The 23,710-nt window shown below is 41.7% G+C and overlaps 1 protein-coding gene and 1 non-coding gene across 2 annotated transcripts in view; both read left to right on the forward strand.

Moving 5' to 3' along the window:
* The window catches only part of LOC124556274 (innexin shaking-B), a 408,771-nt gene that overhangs the window by 192,616 nt on the left and 192,445 nt on the right, over window positions 1-23,710 (forward strand). The gene's annotated exons all lie outside the window — the stretch shown is intronic.
* Window positions 3,384-3,458, forward strand: Trnat-ugu. The gene has a single exon. It is a non-coding gene; the product is annotated as a tRNA-Thr (tRNA).

A 23,710-nucleotide genomic window follows, 5' to 3' on the forward strand; every position in this document is an offset into this window, starting at 1 on the left:
CACCCTCAGCTTCTCCACAAATACATTAGTCTGCCTTGCAAATGTGACAGTTGATATTATTTCCTTTATTATGTTTTTTTTTTAATTTCAGTATTAACGTCCTCTAGGATATCTGTTACTGTTAAGTATAGCCGGCCGTGGTGGCCGAGCGGTTCTAGGCGCTACAGTCTGGAAGCGCGCGACCGCTACGGTCGCAGGTTCGAATCCTGCCTGGAGCATGGATGTATGTGATGTCCTTAGGTTAGTTAGGTTTAAGTAGTTCTAAGTTCTAGGGGACTGATGACCTTACAAATTAAGTCCCATAGTGCTCAGAGCCATTTGAACCATTAACTGTAAAAGACGCGCAAAACAATAAAACAGTGCTGCTGAGATTCTTATATCAAGTGTTCGTTGGTCATTTCTAGCTGTCAGCATTGTTATTAAAATAGCACTAATAGTTTTCCTCATATTTTATAATAACCGAATATTTCAAAGCAATTTAAATTTTACGGAAAAATATTACTCGTTTTTAAAAACGTTTAATTTAGAAAGGAAAATAAAATTTGTACGCAAATATATCGGTCATTCTGCCTGGTCACTAGTAAAAAATAAAAAAAACTGTTATAACCGAAACCAAACAAACACGAAAGATACTGGTTATTCAGAACTAAAATACCGATGTCGGTTTTAACCGATCGGTTTTCTCCATCCTTATGGCCTCACACACGGCGCAGCCTCAGTGTGCTTTCCAGGCAATTTCCCACTCTCGTCTGTACAAATTCCTGGCTGGATACCCATGTTTGCCTCTGCACGAAACAACAGACATAAACACATAAAACAAAAAATATATGATTCGCAAGTAAAAAACGGCCTCTACATTCATTGTTGTCTTAGGTTAAGTTAACGTTTTGGCGTCAGAAAGACCGTCTGATAACAGGCAAACTTCAATGCAGACTCCATAGAAACTAAATAAATAATCGAACAATACACTATTGGTGAACTAATACCAGGAAACCGAGCGAGGTGGCGCAGTGGCTAGCACACTGGACTCGCATTCGTGAGGACGACGGTTCAATCCTGCGTCCGGCCATCCTGATTTAGGTTTTCCGTGATTTCCCTAAATCACTCCAGGCAAATGCCGGGATGATTCCTTTGAAAGGGCACGGCCGACTTCCTTCTCCGTCCTTCCCTAACCCGATGAGACCGATGACCTCGCTGTTTGGTCTCTTCCCCCAAACCAACCAACCAACCAATACCAGGAAACAAGAAGATAAAGAAATATTTACTTGAGGAAGCTATTCAGATCATGAAGGGAAGACAAAGGGAATAAAAGCCACTGGTGAAACGATACATTGTATTAAATTTGCTGTTGACATATGATACTTGCCGACTCCGAAAAAGAAATGAGTAGGGCGTTCAAAGACCTATCAGACATAGAAATTAAAGGTGAACAGAGGGGAAATAAAAGTAATGGTAGCAAGGAAAATATGGGTGAAATTAAAACCAATATAAAAACGGATGATGTCAGAATTATTCACGTGAAAAAATTTTGTTATTTCGGAGATGTAATTACAGAGGGCAGTGAATGTTTAATGGAAGTGAAGAGAAGCGCTGCATTGACAGAACACGCATTTATGACGAAGAAAAAAATTTTAACTAGAAAAATATTAATGGAGATATCAGATAATCCTTTACAAAAAAGGTTCAAATGGCTCTAAGCGCTATGGGACTTAACATCTGAGGTCATCAGTCCCCTAGACTTAGAACTACTAAGTAGCCAAAGGACATCACACACATCCATGCCAAAGGCAGGATTCGAACCTGCGACGTAGCAGCAGCGCGGTTCCGGACTGAAGCGCCTAGGACCGCTCGGCCACAGTGACCGACAACCTTTTACAAAATCTGTTTTGTAGAGTACGCTGCTCTATGGAAGTGAAAGCTGGACTCTGGGGAAACTGAAAAGAATCAATTTGAAGCTGTTAAATTGTGGATATGGTGGCAAATGACAGGAACGAGATGGATAGAAAGAAAAACCAACCTGGTAGTCTTGAGTAAAGTCAACAAAGCGTTAAAGTTATTAAAGGAAACTGAAAAGAGAGAAACAAAATTTACTGAAAACGTCACCATACGTAACACCTTCATCATTACTATTCGTGCTGAGAACGAAAGTAAGAGGAAGAGGAGTATCTGAAAGACACCGAGAAGAGGATAGGATATGACAATTACTTAAACGGAAAACCAATGACAGAAGAGAGTGGTTGCATCCACAAGGCATTAGCCTTTAGAATATGTATGCATAGATTACTTTAGCTAGCGTCATTATGGATCGTAAGTCTTTGTATATGTAGTTGATAAAAAGTAAGGAAGCTATAACGCTACCCACCTGCTTCCCTCTCGGTATGACAGTACATGCCTAGTTGCATCGCATTACTTCTCCCTAGTGTTGCTGCTGATATTGCGTTTAAAGTTACAATTAATTTTTTTCTATTGTTATTAATGACTGGACATGTTCAAGGTTTCTAACTGTGAATCGCTGATACGAGTAACGAACTCGGTCATTTTTTACAGTTAGATTAGCAGGAAACCAGAGTACAACATTTTTGCGCATTTCCAAGGATCACTCGTACAATATAAAGGGAATCATTATTACTCCAGTCTACACTGATACGAGAGTTAACTGCCCACTACGATTTTCTCCAACAGACTCCATTATACTGATTCGATTCGACCGAATGTACCATTCCCGCATTTAACACTATCGATGGACATTCATCATCGTTAATCTTCATTGCATCATGGAATGATTTATAATTAATCTTTGTTATTCAAAGATTAATTTTATACGTCGCTTCTTCATCCGCCAGAAACAGCGTACGCCAAGAATAGAATATATCGAGTATCACTGGTGAATAGACATGTAGATAATATTCCGTTAAAAACTCGATGGATGAGAATAATTACACTTCCGAAACCATAAGGAGAGGAAAAAGGAGGGAAAGAAGGAATAAGGAGTAGTTAAGAATTTTTACTGCTATACAATGACAGATTAAATACTGCTTTGATGTCTTCTTAATACATTATGGACTTGCCTCTTTCGAAGGTGCACGGACAGCACGGACTAAATAGGGAAAGGTAGTATCTGTTCCCGTAGTATCTGGCAGTATCTGTTACCGTCATATATAGTTAAAATATGGCTTCCCGGCCATTAACTTTCTTGTGTGCGAAAGCACAAGTTATGCCCGAACTCGTACGGGGCTTGGTAGATTAATCTGCCACAAGTAATGAGTATGATGGGCAAACATCTATTAGGCGCACTACGAATGTAGTGGTGTGGACATGTTGGGAATGTGGGTCTCACGGTTAGCGTGCAAGGAAAAAGTATCTGCAGGTGCACTACCCTCTGTGCCCTCGGTGGCTCAGATGGATAGAGCGCCTGCCATGTAAGCAGGAGATCCCGGGTTCGAGTCCAGGTCGGGGCACACATTTTCAACATGTCACCAATGAAAGTACATCAACGCCTGTTTGCAGCTAGGGTGTCCATTTAATTATCATTTCATAAATAGGGAAAGTCTGAGTGTTGCACACAGGTATAGCTGGAACAGTGTAACGGACAAAGACAACAACATAAGATGAACCTTGATGTAACTAGAGTGGGGTGCCAAACTTAAGGAAAAATGTTGTTTTTGAATGATCTGCAACTGTGAAGTAATATAGCTCGATGAAGCTTCCACTATACAAAAGAAGAACTGCAATGGAACAGTACAAGTAGTAACTGAAAGAAATACGGAATGAGAATAACAAAATGACACTTTTATTCAAAGACAATAATTAAACTGAAGTCACTGCGACTTGTGATGTTCCCCTGGACTTCACAGAAGGCGGGACATAGTTCTTAAAAAGGGTGTGCGGTCACCACGGACAGCAATGCATGCTTTACAGCGTACACCAATGCTGGCTACAAGGCCGGTAAGGAGTTCTTGTGATAGGGCGTTCGAGTCCCCACCAATGCGGTTGACAATTGCTAGACGATTATTGGTGCATGCGGACGTGCTGGAATACGTCTCCCAACCGTGCTTGATAGGATTTAAGTCGGGGAAACGGGCAGGCCAGTTAATTTGCCGAATGTCTTTTCCTTCCAAGAGCTCCTCCAACTGGTGCTTTTCGATGCGGTAGCGCATTGTCATTCATGAAACTGAAGTCTGGGCTTGATAGACTCCTGAAAAGACGCATATGGAGAAGGAGTACAGTGACAGAATACGCCGAGAGGTGAGTGTACCGTGTTCAAAGATTTGGAGATCAGTACACGAGTGCAACATTGTGCAACCGAACACCACAACACCTGGACCACCAAAACGATCATGTTCGATAATGTTCCTGGGTGAATTACGTGTAGCCACCTCTCGCCATCTGAGGATCCGTATTTCTTAATGAAACGGTGAAGCCGGCGGGAGGTGTGACCGAGCGGGGGCGGGCCACCAGAAGCGGAGCCGGTTATTTCTGCCGGCCACGCTAAACTCGCAACACCAGCCTTCCGCTCAGTGTTCCGCATTTTATAAGCGGATAAGTCCCGCCCCGCGGCCGGATCCGACTGCTGCTGCTGCTGCCGCCGCTGCGGCATCCTTGGGTAGAAGTCTTCCAGGACACTCACCTGCTTAACAGAACAGCGTGCGAACTTCCTCTGCCTCATTCAGCTTGCGAGATAATAGGTACGTTTGTTTGGAACTATTTTCACTTTTCTTCGAACAACGGCGTTCGTCGATTAGAATGCCAGTTTCACGAACTAATGTTTTGCCAAAGCAGTTCACGTTAAACTGAAGTCTCGCCTGACTTATTCCTCTGAATAGTTCCCTAACATTTTCATATGTGACGCGAACTGCTCCGACACCATAATCCAAAAGCCACTTACTTCTAAGGTAGCGATGTTAAGTGGATCTATATATAATCTGGGCGCCTGAATAATTGCTAAGATACCTGTCAGTTTATCAAAGGGTCTCCAAGCCATACATCCCAACTACAAGCTCGATCCGGTGCGCAGCATGATAATACGTAAAAGAGAACTTTTCACACGGTCACAAATATATGGCACATGTGACTTTTTTCCGTACTATAAGCTAACACTATGTTGTCACATCGCTTAAGGACAAAACAGCAGCAGAGCAGCACTCCGTCTTCAGGCCACAAGTGACCCATCGGGACCATCCGACTGCCGTGTCATCCTCAGTTGAGGATGCGGATAGGAGAGGAGGGGCGTGTGGGCAGCACACCGCTCTCCCGGTGATTATGATGGTTTTCTTTGACCGGAGCCGCTACTATTCGGTCGAGTAGCTCCTCAATTGGCATCACGAGGCTGAGTGCACCCCGAAAAATGGCAGCACCACATGGCGGCCTGGATGGTGACCCATCGAAGTGCCGGCCACGCCGACAGCGCTTAACTTCGGTGATCTTACGGGAACCGGTGTACCCACTGCGGCAAGGCCGTTGCCCTAAGGACATAACGCCATAGAATATACTCTGTTTGACAAAAAAGTTGAAGCACTCTGAAGGAGAAGAGGAAACGACATGAAACTTCGCAGATTTAGAGGGTATGTGTCGCTATTTCAGTGATAACCAAACCGAGAAAATGTATACAGAACTTGACAAAGTGAGCTCAGTTATCCGCATGACGTTTCAGTCTCTCTGGCCTGGATACGTGCACTGACTGGGTTGAGAAGGGTGTCATAAAAACGTTGTACCCTCTCCTGAGGCAAGCTGGACAGTAACTGTTGTAACTTGTCTTAGCCGGCCGCGGTGGCCGTGCAGTTCTAGGCGCTGCAGTCCGGAACCGCGGGACTGCTACGGTCGCAGGTTCGAATCCTGCCTCGGGCATGGATGTGTGTGATGTCCTTAGGTTAGTTAGGTTTAAGTAGTTCTAAGTTCTAGGGGACTCATGACCTAAGATGCTGAGTCCCATAGTGCTCAGAGCCATTTGAACCGTAACTGGTCTTTGGTATCCTGGATACTGCCATGGGACAGTCCGAACTGGTCCCACATATGTTCTATCGGGAACAAATCTGGGGATCTTGCTGGTCACATGAGTATTTCAATATCACGCTGACAGTTCATGTTTGGACGAGCATTGTCTTATTGAAAACTCTCTCCAATATACTGGTGCATATTTAAACGAGCATTGTCTTGTTGGAAAATGGTATCGGCATACTTTCGCGTGAAAAGTAACACATGACGACGCAGATTGTCCTTGACGTACAATTGTGCCGTCACAGTTACCCCAATTACCGCCAGCGGTGACCTGAAATCATACTCGATGGCTTCTCACACCATGCTACTTAAAGATGGAGTACCATTTCGGAAAACTTGCGGACTGCTGGTTAAATGTTTGAACTCCGCTCCTCACCATGGCGAGACCGGTGTCCTACTCAATATGCCACCTCTCCATCACATTTGTGAGTCATTTGTTTTCCTTTTAAATAAAAAATGAACTCTTATGTTCTATCCTGTTGGGAGACCACACTACCCGTAAGACAATTTTCTAGGATGACTTCGCTGTGAATCTGAGGACAGTTTCCACTAAATTGAGGCTCTAATACATGTCCCACAGAGCCATATACCCTCCCTTCCTTATTTCATAATATCTATGGCACCAACTTTGTCCGTTCGATATCTGAACATACCACCTATAGCTGTCCTTAAACAGCACTAAGAGCTTTTCGCAGTTTGATTTGTAATAGCGACAGCTCTTCCAATACTAACATGGCAACAGACAGGTTCATTTTGTATCTGTAAAATGCAACGCTGCATTATGTGTTTGCTCATCATTAGGGGTCAGGGAATCTCTCTTTAGTGGTTCAGGAAAATGCCTGAAATGGTCCCAGCTTGAATTAAAAAACGGGTGATCGACACTAACTGAACACAAAAGAATGTATTTAAATTTGTAACATTCCCTTTTCTTTTCCAAAATGTCATCCAGTTTCGTTGTACATATAGACGATAAATATTTTACTTCAGCCATTACATTGTCATTCTGCTTAGGTTCTAAGCCTGATATTTGAAAACCACAATAAAATTGTAAACCAGATGACAAAACGAAATATTTTGTAATATGTATGCAAACGTAATAAATAATGTCTAAAGCGGCACCAGGTCCACGGTACCAAATTAATTATGGTTCAAATGGCTCTGAGCACTATGGGACTCAACTGCTGTGGTTATCAGTCCCCTAGAACTTAGAACTACTTAAACCTAACTAACCTAAGGACATCACACACATCCATGCCCGAGGCAGGATTCGAACCTGCGACCGTAGAGGTCTCGCGGTTCCAGACTGCAGCGCCAGAACCGTGCGGCCACTTCGGCCGGCCCAAATTAGTTAATATTTATCTCATAAATATTCAAATATTTTGGAAGGATATGTAGGAAATTTATTTTCTGTTCACAGAAAAAGTTCCTGAATTACAGTATGATACAGGGTGTAACGGGTGTAAGTGTAGATGTCTTTATGTGTGCTATTTTGATATGCTCATACATCAGTGTGTTGGTCGATAACTCTTCCGACAACATGTCACAAACTTTATTACCTGCTGTTTTTTGCACACTAAGCTATACCTGTCAGTATAGACTAGCCGTTTTATGTCCACGTGTCCACACTTCAACACCTGACATGCTGCCCAAGGGAAAATAAGCATTGATGGCCTGCTCTTGCCACATTTATTTGGAGGTACTAACCAACCTAAAAACATACGACTTGTTATGGCTATCATTATTAGTTTGCAAATGTAAATTCTGATGTAATGTTGTTCAGTATATCTTCCTCAGTCATCCATAGAAATATCTGCACTTATAACCGTTATACAGTGTAGTGAGTGAAAGGCTCCAGGCGAATCACTCTAGTTTGCCTCAATGTAGTTTGACTGGAGGTGGTATATCGGTCTAGAACATTACGCCGAATTACTTTGCTGCTTTGTTTGATGAAGTCGTCGGAAAACATGAATATAAGAGTAATTAAATGACATCTAATATTAACTACATCGCTGTCCTACACTGACAAAGGGACCGCGCCTACTCGTCATCACCGATTTCGTTCTGATTTATGGTATATGCAGGGCTTGGCCAGAAATGAAAGTTACTGAAGTGGAAGCGCCAAATGGATAAGCCTTTAAAAAAAAGTTGCATTTTTGGTGGGGCCCGGACGAAGGATGAACCATTTATGTTAGCGTAGTTTCCAGATAGCGACTGCTGCAGCGGAATGACTACGGAACAGTAACCCGAGGGTTGCGGTGTCAAGTCCCTATAAGGAAACTTTTTTCTTTTTTATTTCCAGTTTTTCCCTTGCTTAACTGCAGATAAACCGAAAAATACTCAGTATTTTGCTTTCATTAATATTTTCATAAAAGACATGAAAAGTAAGGGAAAATTTGGGATTGCAAATAAATTTCGACCAAGCGTTTTCAAGACGTACAGGAGAACTTAGTATATAAATTAGATACTTCTCTTATTTCACATTTGAGGATATACATGAGCTGGGTTGATATTAATCGTAAATACAGAGGAACAGTAATTTTCTCGGCCTCTTTCACATGTTATAAACTCCGTAGTTTTACAATTACATGGTTTTAAAATTGTGTATAGAAAAAGAAGCTTGGTTTATGTTCATAATCTCTCCCATCACACAGTATGGTAGAAAACCACGCGTGACGCATAATTTCACCAAATATTGGCGAGGATCACTTGTACAATGGAATGTATTTTGATGCAGTCTTCTCTGTATATACATTCTTTTTCTCTCTCGATGAGATAAATGGAGATTTGAAGCTTTTTATTAAGTAATTTACCTGACGATGATAACAAACAACGCAGCGTTGCGCTAGTGGAGTGCACTTTGGGGAGGGGGTGGGGAGGAATCACTATAATCCTTCATGATGGCAATCCTTCTTTGTCTTGAAAAATCTCGTCGTATAGAAATTGAAGATTTATTTGTCCTCTCCAGGAGTCAATTGTTCTCCTGCACGTAAGGCTTCATTCTATCAGTCAACAAGCTTTTGTATCAGGCTGTTACAGCTTTCCCAGATTTTAATTGAAGTAATCACCAAATTCTTTATTTTGCCGCTTATTCAATCACCGTTTTCTGAATCAACGGTCGAAATGAACCAATACTGTCTTGTAGTCGTAGGTAGACTGTTGGCAATAATTTTCCAGAAAGGGTTATAGCACATTGTTCCATATACGAGTGGGTTACTTTGTTCATATCCTGTCGTTCCACGAGAACTGCTTTTACCTCACGATGGTCCAGAGGTCGGTTATAAGTCAGTTGATACTGGCACCCTGGAAAGAAAACATACGAACGTAAATATTTTATTATGTGTGACGTTAAAGAGAGTATTTCGATTGGCGTCAACGAATTAGAATTCTTCACTTACCTGTCTGATCGGACACATCAATGAAATATCTCTTCTTGGAAACACAATCGCATAGTCCTTGTGGGCGCTGTAAGTACAATCCTTTCTTGGAAATTTATTTGTAATCCCAAATTTTCCTTCGACTTTTCGTTGCATGTCTTTTACGAAAGTATTAATAAACGCAATATATTGGCTATTATTTTGCTTTATTTGCAGTGTAAATAACGTAAAAATTGAAAATAAAAATGTTTTCGGTTGGGTACTCGACCCCGTGACTCTTAGTTTAACGTTCTGCATTATTTCCGCTGCGCCAAACGCTACTTGTAAACTACACTAGCACAAATGGCTCATGCCGCAGTCGACTCGCACCAAAACTGCTACATTTGCTAAAAGCTTGGACGTCTGGACCTCCCATTTCTGTCACTTTCATTTCTTCCCAGGTCATGCAGACATCATAAACTTATACGCAATGAGGATGACGAACAGTGTAAATGTGAGAAAAGACAGAGGAATTCGATTCTTCTTCGTTAGCAGCACATGTGACGTCCATCACTTCTCTGTTGAGCTCTTGGACAATAACCAAACAGGGGGATATTCTTACAATAAGAAAAAAAAAACGGCTATGATGATATGACGATACCCTGTGTCTTATTTAAGTACTTCTCTACTTACAAGAAGACCACAGGGGGATCAGACATTCGTAATTTTTTTTTATATCTATGGTACGTGAAGTTCAGAACTCAAATATACCTCTCCCACAGCAGTTCGATGCAACTCTCATATATTCTCGAGAAAATCAACTTTGAAGTTTTCTAACCATGTTTAATATGCTAAAATAAGATGCATATTTTTAGACGAGCAGTGTGGTTCTATGGTAGAGAGCTTGCTCGCTGTGTGGGAAAGCCTGGGTTCACTTCCCAGTAGAATCAGATTTTTAAACAAAGGTGCGTTCTATGCGAGCATTTGCGTGAAGCTTAGAATACACAAGGCGCATGAGACTTGTACCCTCAAAGTCGAGTCTCGTTTCGATCATTATTATAAAATTCATCAAACATGTCAATTAATACATCTAATTGTCATTTTCATGAAAAATGCGTGTCCTCTTATTTTTAATTACGTATTGCACACAAGAATTCATCTTTCATTGCAAATAAATGTTCTCAATTACCGGTTTTTTATAAAAGATTGTATAATTTCAAGAATTAGAATTACATTTTTATAGCTTTTTGTATTTTAGGTTTCACGTAAATGCTCATAGAAAATGAACTTTTGTTTAGAAATTGGATTCCGCCAAGATTCGGACCGAGGCCCTCATGACTCAGGTGGGTGAGCACTTTAGTATATAGCCACGGGGCTTGTCGAAAGAACATGATCTTTGCTTAGAATACTAAAAATTTTCGGAAAATTTCAAAGTTGAGAGCTGCATCGAACTGTTGGGGAAAGATATATTTGAGTTCCGAATTTCGTGTAGCACACATATAAAAAGATTACGTAAATCCGATTGCCGTGTGGATCCACTTTTAGAAGATTCTGCAACAAAGCGTTACGTAAAGAAGTAAAGCCGAGCAGCCGGAAATTAAAAAGATTCAGTTTGACATACACTACATCTCTGACAACAGCTTATGGCATATTCCCTTAAAAGACGACCAGCCGCAGTATTACGCCTATACTTAAAGGGTAAATATAGAACCCCTCATTCAGAACCTTAGCATCAGTCAGTCTTAGCAGCAAGGATGGAGGTAAGGTGGCCCATATATTGTAAGTAGCTGCTTAAAGTATGCAATTATTCATACTGGAAAACTTTGCAATTAATGTGTCTTGATTAAAGAGTACCAGTATCCGGAGAAGATACGCCAAAAGAAAACAAGTCTCAAGATGTTTCACAGTCCCGCATGTCGTAATGGTGGCTGCGACGAAGAAACACATGATTGCGAAATTCCTTTTCATCATAAAATCCCAAGAAAATGTTCGTCTGTCACTCCAAATACCTTTCGCAGGATCTAGTCGAATATGATCGAAACTTCATCCTTTATTTAGTTGCGCATGAATTTCGTGGTCTCTAGATGATAGTTGCAGATGTAGATATCGGTCGATATTGCTGAAAAAGAAACTACGTCTGTGTAAGTGTTCTGCAAATTGTTGTGAAGTACATGGCAGGAGGTACTTCCTGTACTTCCCAGTGTACCACATATTATGGTTTCTTCGCATTCCATTCGCGAATAGAGCGCAGGAAGAGTGACTGCTTGAATGCCTCTGTGCACGCTGTAATTCATTTAATCTTATCCTCTGTTCCCTATGTGTAGTTTCTTAGAATATTGCTAGACTGCTCACGTATGCTAGTTCTTGAAACTTCAAAAGCCGGCTTTCGCGTGGTAGTTTGCATCTGTCGTCTAAAGCTTCATGTTTTTCAGAATTTTCGAAGGTCAAACAAACCTGAGGACATTCTTGCTGATCTGTTTCTATACGTTGGACGTCCCTTGTTAGTCCTATTACGTATAGGCCCCCACTGTTGGGCAATGTTCTAGGATGGGTCGTAATAATGGTTTTTAAGCGAACTACTTTGTAGACTGATTGAATTTTCTCAGTATCCTACCAACGAAACGAAGTCTGCCACCTGCTTCATCTATAATCGACTCTATGTGATAACTCCATTCTATATCCCTACAAATACGCTCTGAAAAAAAAGAACCGAAGCACCATGAATGAATTATCAGAAGGAGACGGAAATCGGTAAATATTATGTTCTCGTACATGTACAGACAAACAAATAATCAAAGTTTCAGAAAAACTGGATGATTTGTTGAAGAGTAAGGACTTCATGAACTGAGCAAGTGAGTAACGAGTTGGTCCACCTTTAGCCCTAATGCAAGGAATTCTTCGGCTTGGTATTGGTTTCTAGAGTTGGGTGTCATCCTGAAGGCTATCGAGTCAAATTCTGCCCAATTGGGGAGTTAGATCGTGAACATCCCGAGATGGTTGGAGGGCACTACCCACAATGCTCCAAACGTTCTCAACTGGGGAGAGATCTGACAGCCTTGCTGGCCAAGGTAGGGTTTTCCAAGACGAAGACAAGCAGTAGAAACCCTTTCTGTTGGCGAGCGGGCATTACCTTGCTGCTATGAGAAGAAGTGGCACCCCAGACCATCACTCTAGCTTGTCTGGCTGTATGGCGGGCGACAGTCAAATTGGTATCCCGCCGCTGTCCGGTGCGTCTCCGGACACGTCTTAGTCCTGTAATCTCACTGAATGAAGTAAAATTGTCTTCAGGGATGAGTCCCTCTTCGAACTGAGCCCCGACGACCAGCAAAGACTTCTATGTAGACGCCCCAGATAGCGATAGGATACCAACCCGACTGTCGCCCGCCATACGGTCCGACAGACAGGAGCGATGGTCTGGGTTGCCGTTTCTTTTATAGTAGTACCCTTTTGTCGTCATCTGCGGCACCCTTACAGTAAAGTACGTCGACGATATTCTACACCCCATTTTGTTGCCCTTCATGGCAAGCCATCCTTAGCTTACATTTCAGCAAGGAACTGCCCAACCGCACACGGTGAGAGTTTCCACTCCTTGTCTTCGTGCTTGCCAAACCATACCATGTCCAGCAAGGTCGCGTGATCTATAGCCAACTGAAAATGTTTGGAGCATTATGGGCAGGACCCTCCAACCAGCTCGGGATTATCACCATCTAACGCACCATTTTTACATAATTTGCGTGACAGCCCTCAGGAGAACATCCGATAACTCACTCAATCATTACCAAGCCGAACAACTGCTTGCACATGGGCCAGAGGTGGATCGACGCGTTTCTCACCTGCTCTTTTTGTGAAGCTGTTTCATTTGAATAAATCATCCAATTTTTCCGGACGAATAATCATTTGTTTGCCTGCTCATGTCGGCATACGGATCGTTCCTTTGTTGTGCATCTTTTTTTTCCCTCTCAGAATCTAGTTATACCCAGGAATTTGTATGAATTGTCGGTGGCCAACTGTGACTTATTGATGTTTTAGTCATAGGAAATTGAGATTCACGTTTCTTGACGTGCACAATTCTATAATTTTTGTAAATTTCAAACGAGTAGCCAATGTTCGTATGACTTTGAAATCTCATCAGGATATAACTATACTTGTGCAGCTTTCTGCAGACAGTACTTCATCACGAGTAACTGCAACATCTACAAACTGCCTGAGGATACTATTAATACTTTCTGCCAGGCTATTAATTTACAACATGGACGCCAAGGGTCACAACAGAATTCAATGCAGACAATTGTAGACCTATTTCTATGCCATCGCCGGCCGAGGTGGCCGAGCGGTTCTAGGCGCTACACTCTGGAACCGCGCGGCCGCTACGGTCGCAGATTCGAATCCTGCCTCGGGCATGGGTGTGTGTGATGTCCTTAGGTTAGTTAGGTTTAAGTAGTTCTAAGTTCTAGGGGACTGATGACCTCCGAAGTTAAGTCCCATAGTGCTCAGGGCCATTTGAACCATCTATGCCATCAATGTTTGCTAAAGCTATTAAAAAGGCTGTGTATGTAAGGATAATTGACCATTTTATATCACACAATTTGCTATCAAATGCATAGTTCGGCTTTAGAAGTCGTTTAATAACTGAAAATGCTATATTCTCTTTTCTTTGTGACGTACTGGATGGGTTAAACAAAAGATTTCGAACGCTAGGCGTACTTTTTGATTTAACTAAGGCGTTTGATTGTGTTGATCACAAAATATTGCTCCAGAAGTTGGACGATTTCGGAATATAGGGAGTAGCTCACAATTGGTTCACCTCTTACTTTAGCAACAGACAGCAAAGTGGTCGTTATTCACGATGTTGAAAATGGCTGTGATGTGGGGTCTGAGTGGGGTACAGTCAAGTGGGGGGTGCCCCAGGGATCAGTATTGGGGCCACTCCTGTTCCTTATTTATATAAATGATATACCCTCTAGTATTACTGGTAACTCTAAAATATTTATGTTTGCTGATGACACTAGCTTGGTAGTAAAGGAGGCTGTGTGCAACACTGGTTCGGTTTCAAATAGTGCAGTTCATGACCTATGTTCATGGCTGGTAGAAAAAAACTAACGCTACATCACAGTAAGACTCAGTTTTTACAGTTTCTAACACAGTTCAACAAAACCTGACGTTTTAATTTCACAGAATGGGCATATGATCAGTGAAACTGAACAGTTCAAATTTCTAGGTGTTCAGATACATAGTAAATTGTCGTGGAAAGCCCACGTTCAGGATATTTTTCAAAGACTTGATGCTGTCACTTTCACTATTCAAACGGTATACGAATTGAGTGATCGTTCGACACGAAAATTAGTCTTCTTTGCTTATTTTGATTCGTTTATGTCCTATGGTGTTATATTTTGGGCTAACTCTTCCCATTCTAAAAGGATATTTTTGGCTCAGAAACGGGCTGTTCGGGCAATAAGCGGTGTAAGTTCACGAACGTCTTGTCGACCCCTGTTCACGAGTCTGGGTATTATGACTTGGCCTCTCAATGTATATATATATATATTCCTCTCTGTCATTTCCTGTTAACAATATTAGCTTATTCCCAAGAATAAGCAGCTTTCACTCAGTTAATACTCAGCAGAAATCAAACCTGCATTTGGAACGGACTTCCTTAACTCTTGTGAGCAAAGGTGTGCATTATGCTGCTGTATCCATTTTCAATAAGCTTCCACTCGAATTAAAAAAAAGAGACGACTTCCCTCGCCGTTCTTGTCTTTAAGAACTAGCGCTCGTATCTAAGTACCTTGTCGTGGGCAAATTGTTACCTCAAGGCATGCTTTCTTCTTCCAGTATGTTATAAGTAAAATACCTTTAAGGAAATGCGTACATGTACAATTTGCATTTTTTTGACCCGGAACTAGAAGTTTCAAAGTAAAGTTATTATCCATTGTTATTTAGGTTACTATTTTGCTTTATTTATCTATACAGCAATCCAGTATTGGTTGATTCCACCCATAAGGGACAGGTTAATTTGCACGCTCTGGACCAGCATCTGTGGCCGAGCGGTTCTAGGCGCTTCAGTCCGGAACCGAGCGACTGCTACGGTCGCAGGTTCGAATCCTGCCTCGGGCATGGATTGTATGATGTCCTTAGGTTAGTTAGGTTTAAGTAGTTCTAAGTTCTAGGGGACTGATAACTTCAGATGTTAAGTCCCATAGTGCTGAGAGCCATTTGAACCTTTTTTTCCCCACGCTCTGGCCCTAGACGGGTCAGTCGAGCCCGAGTGACCACCGGGAGGAAGACTATTCCACTCACGTCTACTTGAATGAAAGAAAACATAACAGCAATTTGGTAACGCTTATAATCCTGCTGACTTGTTATTCCATATCTCATTTTTACAAATCTTGACAGTTTATTAAGTTGATCTTACACTGAGATTACGAAAGTCATGGGCTACCTCCTAACATCGTGTCAGACCTCCTGTTCACCGGCGTAGTGCAGCACCTCAATGTGATATGGATTCGGCAACTCATTGGGAGCCCTTTAAAAATACTAAGCCATGCCGTCTCCATAGACGTCAATAATTGCGAAACCGTTGCCGGTACAAGATCTTGTGAACGATCTGACCTCTCTATTATGTCCATAAATGTTCGATGGGATTCATGGCGGGCGATCTGAGTACCAAATCATTCGCTAGAATTATCCTGAAAGTCCTTCAAACCAATCGCGAAAAACTTCGGTCCAGTTCCATGGCGCATTGTCATCCATAAAAATTCCATCATTGTTTGGGAACGTGACGTTCATAAATGGCTGCAAATTGTCTCCAAGTAGCCGAACATAACCATTCTCAGTCAATGATCGGTTCAGTTCCATCTAAACACACCCCACACCATTATGAAGCCACCACCACCTTACACAGTGCCGTGTTGACAAATTGGGTAGATGGCTTCTTGGGGCCTGTGCCACACTTGAGCCCTGCCATGTGCTCTTACAAAACTGAAATTGGGACTGATTTGACCAGGCCACGGTTTCCCAGTAGTCTAGAGTCCAACCGATATGGTCACGAGCCCAGGAGAGTAGCTGCAGGCGATGTCGCGCCGTTAGCAAAGACACTCGCGTCGGTCGTCTGCTGCCATAGGCCATTAACGCCAAATTTCGCCGCACTGTCCAACGGATACGTTCGTCGTACGTCCCACATTGATTTCTGAGGTTACCTCGCGCAGAGTTGCTTGTCTGTTAGTACTCACAACTCTACGCAGACGTTGCTGCTCTTGTCGTTAAGTGAAGGCAGTCGGCCACTGCGTTATCCGCGGTGAGAGGTAATGCCGAAAATTTGGGATTCTCGGCACAGTCTTGATGTGGACCTCGGAATATTGAATTCTGTAACTATTTCCGGAATGAAATGACCCATGCGTCTAACTGCACCTACGATTCCGCGTTCAAAGTCTGTTGGTTCCCGTTGTGCGTCCACAATCACATCGGAAACCTCTTAACATGAATGACTTGAGTACAAATGACAGCTCCTCCGATGCGCTGCCATTATATACCTTGTCTACGCGATACTACCGCCATCTGCATCTGTGTATGTCACTATCCCATGACTTTTGTCACCTCAGTGCATATGTAATGTCTTTGTAATTGTATTAGCATATATCAATTAGAACACTGAATGGAACACATTAGATGGACACCAATCTCAATGTAATAACAGTTTTTATCCAGGCGTTACTATTCACTTCTACCGTGTAGGGTTTACATTTGAACACTAGAGATGAACGAAATCCCAGAGTTAAGTCTAATAAATGTGTAGCTCAAACGTGGTGGGTTAGGTGAATCCAATAATATCTAAACTATAATGCTTATATACTAATTTGAAAACAATGGGTATCCTTTTTAGGGGCATACTATACCGTTGGTTATGCTCCCATAACCAGAGATTGAAAAATGACGAGGAAAAGCTGGTACCTCCAAGGTAACAAAACCTGTTCATCGGGCCGTTCTTCTAAGCTAAACCGTCGGAGAAGGATAAATTCTTCACCTGTAACTTATATTTAAGTAATTATTTCAAACGATGTTGTATTCTCGACACTATTAGATGCATTTAAAATAATATAGTTGGTTCCAGATTGTTAAAATATGAACAACTGTTGTTTTCCTTGTAAGTAATAACTTTATCTTTCATAGTGTTACAGCTGTTTTTCTCCATATTATTTTTAAAAAAATTTCAATGCTTATCGTTCTTAAGCACTTCCAGATTTATAGATAATTTATAGCGGAAGTACGGTTGCAACAACTCTCAATACTATCAGCTAAAATTAAACGGTTGTGAACATTGAAAGCAAACATAACGCCAGAAAGTATTACTGTGCTAAGGCCGAAAAAGTGAGATAAGGATCTTTTGTGGAAATTTTTAGATAACCACAAATTTTCGACCAAAATAAATACACAATCGTAATTAAATTGAATAAATAATTGTACCCTGGACTGAAACAGTGGTAAGAAGTCTCATCAGTATTTTTTAACGTAATTTTGGGAAGAGAATGAGATTTTCACTCTGCAGTGGAGTGTGCGCTGATATGAAACTTCCTGGCAGAATAGTGCTTGGGTAGCTCAGTTGGTAGAGCACTTGCCCGCGAAAGGCAAAGGTCCCGAGTTCCAGTCTCGGTCCGGCACAAAGTTTTAATCTGGCAGGAAGTTTCATCTTTGGGAAGATTGATAGAGAATTTAATAGAAAAGTAACCAAATGAATTCAACTCCATGGTGTAAACTTTATGAAACGGCCCTACGCAGATGGTGTAGTAATTCCAGGACAGGTTGTTACCTCAACGATACGAAAATATTATAAAATTTCTGAGAAAACACTATACACGCTAATGAGGATAAGAGAGTGATACGTAAGACAAACCTAAGTTGTACGCCCTTGGCTGTAGACTGATTAACCGACATGAATTTGACTATTTAAAATAGTTATTTGTACAGTAATTACAACGTAACATATATAAAAACAGGCTGTCGTGTAGCAGCTTCTAACAGAAGACTTTTCAGCTATACTAAAATTCCAAGGAAAGGAACTTCTAAATTCTCTTTTATCAACCTCCAATCATTACAGTGTTCTTATATCGGATGCAAAACTTAAACATTTCGGGAAAAAATTAAGAGGGAAAGCTGTTATCATTGGAACTCACAAAAATTAACTTGTAATCGATGAAGATACCAAAGAACGGAGAGTTTTTTGAAAAAGGAAAACAATTTCTGCAGTAGTTCTATCAACGCCATAACACCATTACAATGCTAAAAAAGAAGAAGGTTGTCGGAGGTTAGATGACTCAGTACAGTATTCTCTAAAAACATAGGTCGAACACGAGGAAGAGGCACATGCAAAAATATATGGCGGGGCAGCATCACTGAGCGCTACAACTTGGATGAAGACGAACATAACGGGGACACAACGCATTAGACACACCCAAATGTCTACATATACATCTACGTGGATACTCTGTCAATCACATTTAAGTGCCTGGCAGAGGGTTCATCGAACCATCTTCACAATTCTCTCTTACTCCAATCTCGTATAGCGCGCGGAAATAACGAACACCTATATTTTTCGGTACGAGCTTTGATTTCCCTTATTTTATCATGGTGATCGTTTCTCCCTGTGAAGGTCGGTGTCAAAAATATATTTTCGCATTCGTAGGAAAAAGTTGGTGATTGGAATTTCGTGAGAAGATTCCTCCGCAACGAAAAACGCCTTTGTTTCAATTACGTCCACCCCAAATCCTGTATCATTTCAGTGATACTCTCTCCCCCATTTCACGATAATACAAAACGTGCTGCCCTTCTTTGAACTTTTTCGATGTACTCCATCAATCCTATCTGGTAAGGGTCCCACACCGCGCAACAGTATTCTAAAAGAGTACAGACAAGCATAGTGTAAGCTGTCTCGTTAGTAGATCTGTCACATTTTCTAAGTGTCCTGCCAATAAAACGCAGTCTTTGGTAAGCCTTCCCCACAACATTTTCTGTGTGTTCCATCCAACTTAAGTTGTTTGTAATTGTAATTCCTAGTTATTTAGTTCACTTTACGGCCTTTAGATTTGACTGATTTATCGTGTAACCAAATTTTAACGGATTCCTTGTAGCACCCATATTGATGACCTCACGCTTTTCGTTATTTAGGGTCTATTGCCAGCTTTTGCACCATACAGGAACCTTTCCTAATTCTTTTTTAAATTTTTTTTGGTCTTCTGATGACTTTATTAGTCGATTAAGGACAGCGTCACCTGCAGACAATTGTCTCCCAAACCGTTTATGTAGATAAGGAACAGCAAAGGACCTATAACACTTCCTTGAGGAAAGCCAGAAATCACTTCCCTTTTATTCGATGGATTCTGTCAATTACTACGAACTGCGACCTCTCTGACAGGAAATGACGAATCCAGTCACATAACTGAGATGATATTCCATAAGCACGCAATTTCACTACAAGCTGCATGTATGGTACAGTGTCAGAGGCCTTCCGAAAATCCAGAAATACGGAATCAATCTAACATCCCTTGTCAACAACACTCAACACTTCATGCGGATAAAGAGCTAGTTGTGTTTCACAAGAACGATGTTTTCTAGATCCACGTTGGCTGTAAGTCAATAGACAGTTTCCTTCGAGGTAATTCATAACGTTCGAACACAACATACGTTCCAAAATCCTGCTGCATATTCACGTTAATGATATGGGCCTGTAATTTAGTGGATTAGTCCTACTACCTTTCTTGAATATTGGTGTGACCTGTGCAACTTTACAGTCTTTGGGAACGGATCTTTCGTCGAGCGAACGGTTGTATATGATAAGTATGGAGCTATTGCATTGGCATCCTGTAAAAGGAACTTAATTGGTACACTGTCTGGACCAGAAGACTTGCTTTTATTAAGTGATTTCCGTTGCTTCACTACTCTGAGGATATATATTTCTACGTTACTCATGTTGGAAGCTGTTTTTGATTCGAATTTTGGAATATTTACTTCGGCGTCTTTTGCGAAGGCATTTCGGAAAGCTGCTTTGACAGCTCTGTTTTCGATAGTATCTTCATTGCTACCGGGTCGAGAAGGCATTGATTGTGTCTTGCCCCTAGCATACTTCACATAGGACCAGTATCTTTCTAGATTTTCTGCCAGGTTTAGAGACAAAGTTTCGTTGTGGAAACTATTATAAGCATCTCGCATTGAAGTCTGCGCTAAATTTCGAGCTTCTGTAAAAGATCGCCAATCTTGGGGATTTTGCGTCTGTTTAAATTTGGCATGTTTGCTTCGTTGTTTCTAAAACAGTGTTCTGACCCTTTTTGTGTACCAAAGAGGATCGACTCCGTCGTTTATTAATTTCTTTGGTATCAATCTCTCAACTGCTGCGGATACTACTTCTTTTAATTCAAGCCACATTTGGTCTGCACTTATATTGTTAATTTGGAAGGAGTGGAGATTGTCTCTCAGGAAGGCGGCAAGTAAATTTTTATCCGCGTTTTTGAATAGGTATATTTTTCATTGATTTTTGGAGGATGTAGAGGTTACAATATTCAGTCTCGCCACGATAGCCCTCGGTCGCAGGTTCGAATCCTGCCTCGGGCATGAATGTGCGTGATGTCCTTAGGTTAGTTAGGTTTAAGTAGTTCTAAGTTCTAGGGGACTGATGACCTCTGATGTTAAGTCCCATAGTGCTCAGAGCCATTTGAACCATTTTGAACGACAATCCTATGTTCACTAATCGCGTTATCCGTTTTGATGCTCGTTATTAACTCAGGAATGTTTGTTGCTAGGAGGTCAAGTGTGTTTTCACAACCATTTACTATTCGCTCGCGTGGGCAAATGAACTAACTGCTCGAGCCGGCCGCGGTGGTCTCGCGGTTCTAGGCGCGCAGTCTGGAACCGTGCAACTGCTACGGTCGCAGGTTCGAATCCTGCCTCGGGCATGGATGTGTGTGATATCCTTAGGTTAGTTAGGTTTAAGTAGTTCTAAGTTCTAGGGGACTGATGACCCCAGCTGTTAAGTCCCATAGTGCTCAGAGCCATTTTTTTAACTGCTCGAAATAATTTCTGAGAATGCGTTTAGCAAAATGGTTCAAATGGCTCTGAGCACTATGGGACTTAACTTCTGAAGTCATCAGTCCCCTAAAACTTAGAACTACTTAAACCTAACTAACCTAAGGACATCACACACATCCATGACTGAGGCAGGACTCGAACCTGCGACCGTAGCGCTCGCGCGGTTGCAGACTGTAGCGCCTAGAACCGCTCGGCCACTCCGGCCAGCGAATCAGGAAAGAAGGATTCTGAAGCTATTATTGCTTCCACAGGTTAGACCCCGGCCGGCTGCGTTTAGCACAATTTCGGATGATGTTTTATGCGTACCTCCGGAATTAAACACGTATTTTCGCCAACATATCGAGGGTAAATTAAAGACACCACCAACTATAATCGTATGAGTCGGGTAAGTGTTTGAAATCAAACTCAAGTTTTCTTTGAACCTTTCAGCCACTGTTCAAATGGTTCAAATGGCTCTGAGCACTATGCGACTTAACTTCTGAGGTCATCAGTCGCCTAGAACTTAGAACTAATTAAACCTAACTAACCTAAGGACATCATACACATCTAAGCCCGAGGCAGGATTCGAACCTGCGACCGTAGCTGTCCCGCGGTTCCGGACTGAGCGCCTAGAACCGCTAGACCACCGCGGCCGGCCAGCCACTGTATCATCTGAATTGGGAGATCGGTAAAAGGATCCATTTATTATTTTATTCCGGTTGCCAACAATGACCTCTGTCCATACTAACTCACAGGAAGTATCTACTTCAATTTCGCGACAAGATAAACTACTTCTAACAGCAACAAACACGCCACCGCCAACCGTGTTTAGCCTATCCTTTCGAAACACCGTTAGGTTCTTCGCAAAAATTTCGGCTGAGCTTATCTCCGGCTTTATCCAGCTTTCAGTGCCTATAACGCTTTGAGCATTAGTGCTTCCTATTAGCGCTTGGAGCTCTGGCACTTTCCCAACACAGCTACGACAATTTACAACTGTTATACCGATTGTTCCTGTATCTACGTTGTTCCTGTGTTCGGACTGCACCTTTAGTGACGGAAGCCCTTTTTGTTTTTTCCCGAGTCCCTCTAACCTAGAAAACCGCCCAGTCCACGCCACACAGCCCCTGCTACCCCTGTAGCCGCTTCCTTTGTGTGGTGGATTCCTGACCTATTCAGCGGATCCCGAAACCCAACCACCCATTGGCGCAAGTCGAGGAATATACGGCCTACACGCCTGAGGCTTGTGGATCAGGAGTACTGTCGATAAGGCGTTTTCCACATAAAGGGAAGAAAGAAGAAATGACAATAATACGAGGTATAGCAATAACTTAAAAAATTTCGAAAACTACTGAATTATGAATTTCACCTGCGATCATTACATAAATTACGTAGTGATTGTACTGTGTAGTGGTTGTTATGCGGTTTGATAGTATTTTGTAATTTATCGATTTAACTGTACACTTACATACCGATCAAATATATATCCTTACTCACGATGCTCTACAGTCCGTAGAGCAAGGAAAGCATCCAGGTTATGACAAGAGAATGAAATCTGATGTGCTATAGTGCGTTAAAGTTATTATTTTGCTTGATACAAAGTGACAGACAACAACATTGAGTGAAGAGACAGAAAAGGAATATGCAAGACGGGTTGCGAAAATTTTATCTGGAAACACTTTAGCGCAGCGGAGGCTCGTGAAAGACTGTTACGACACGTTTCGAGACCTTAGAAAGGAGGCGGTGCCGTGTGTTATCCCATTACACGTGGGTGTCCACGTGACGCCATACTCTTACAATAGGCGCGTGTCCGTCTCCATGCCAACTAGACGTTCATATGTCAACACTACCGTCCATTCCTTTTCTCTAAATTAGGATGCCAGTGACATAGCTTTGTTCAAATGGGAAAGTTTTCATCGTTCTGTCACTACTGGGGAACTGTCTTGCGACAAAATTTCGTGTTCCTAAATACAGCTTGCAGACGGTAATTATTTGAAAAGTTTGCCACGTATTTTATTTTTATCAGTTATCACAAATGACATAATTTTTTTAGGTGTTAGTTTTTAAACGTGAAGAATGTTACTCTACGAGGAGTTCTTCGTTCTTACCGCCTACTGCATGCGTTTTCTTAATCGCAGATATTAATTTAGTTGAGAACTATTACTTTAGAAGGTTGCGAAAAATCCAGGACCATGTGATCGTTTAATTAGGACCATGTATATTGCAAGTACAACAAACATTTTTAAATGAGTCAATGCAGATAGGCAACTACTTGTATTTTGTGTTGTCTTGCATTTAAACATAAAACTGTCGTCAAG

This window comes from Schistocerca americana, chromosome X, assembly GCF_021461395.2.
Source record: "Schistocerca americana isolate TAMUIC-IGC-003095 chromosome X, iqSchAmer2.1, whole genome shotgun sequence".
Taxonomy (NCBI): Eukaryota; Metazoa; Arthropoda; class Insecta; order Orthoptera; family Acrididae; genus Schistocerca; species Schistocerca americana.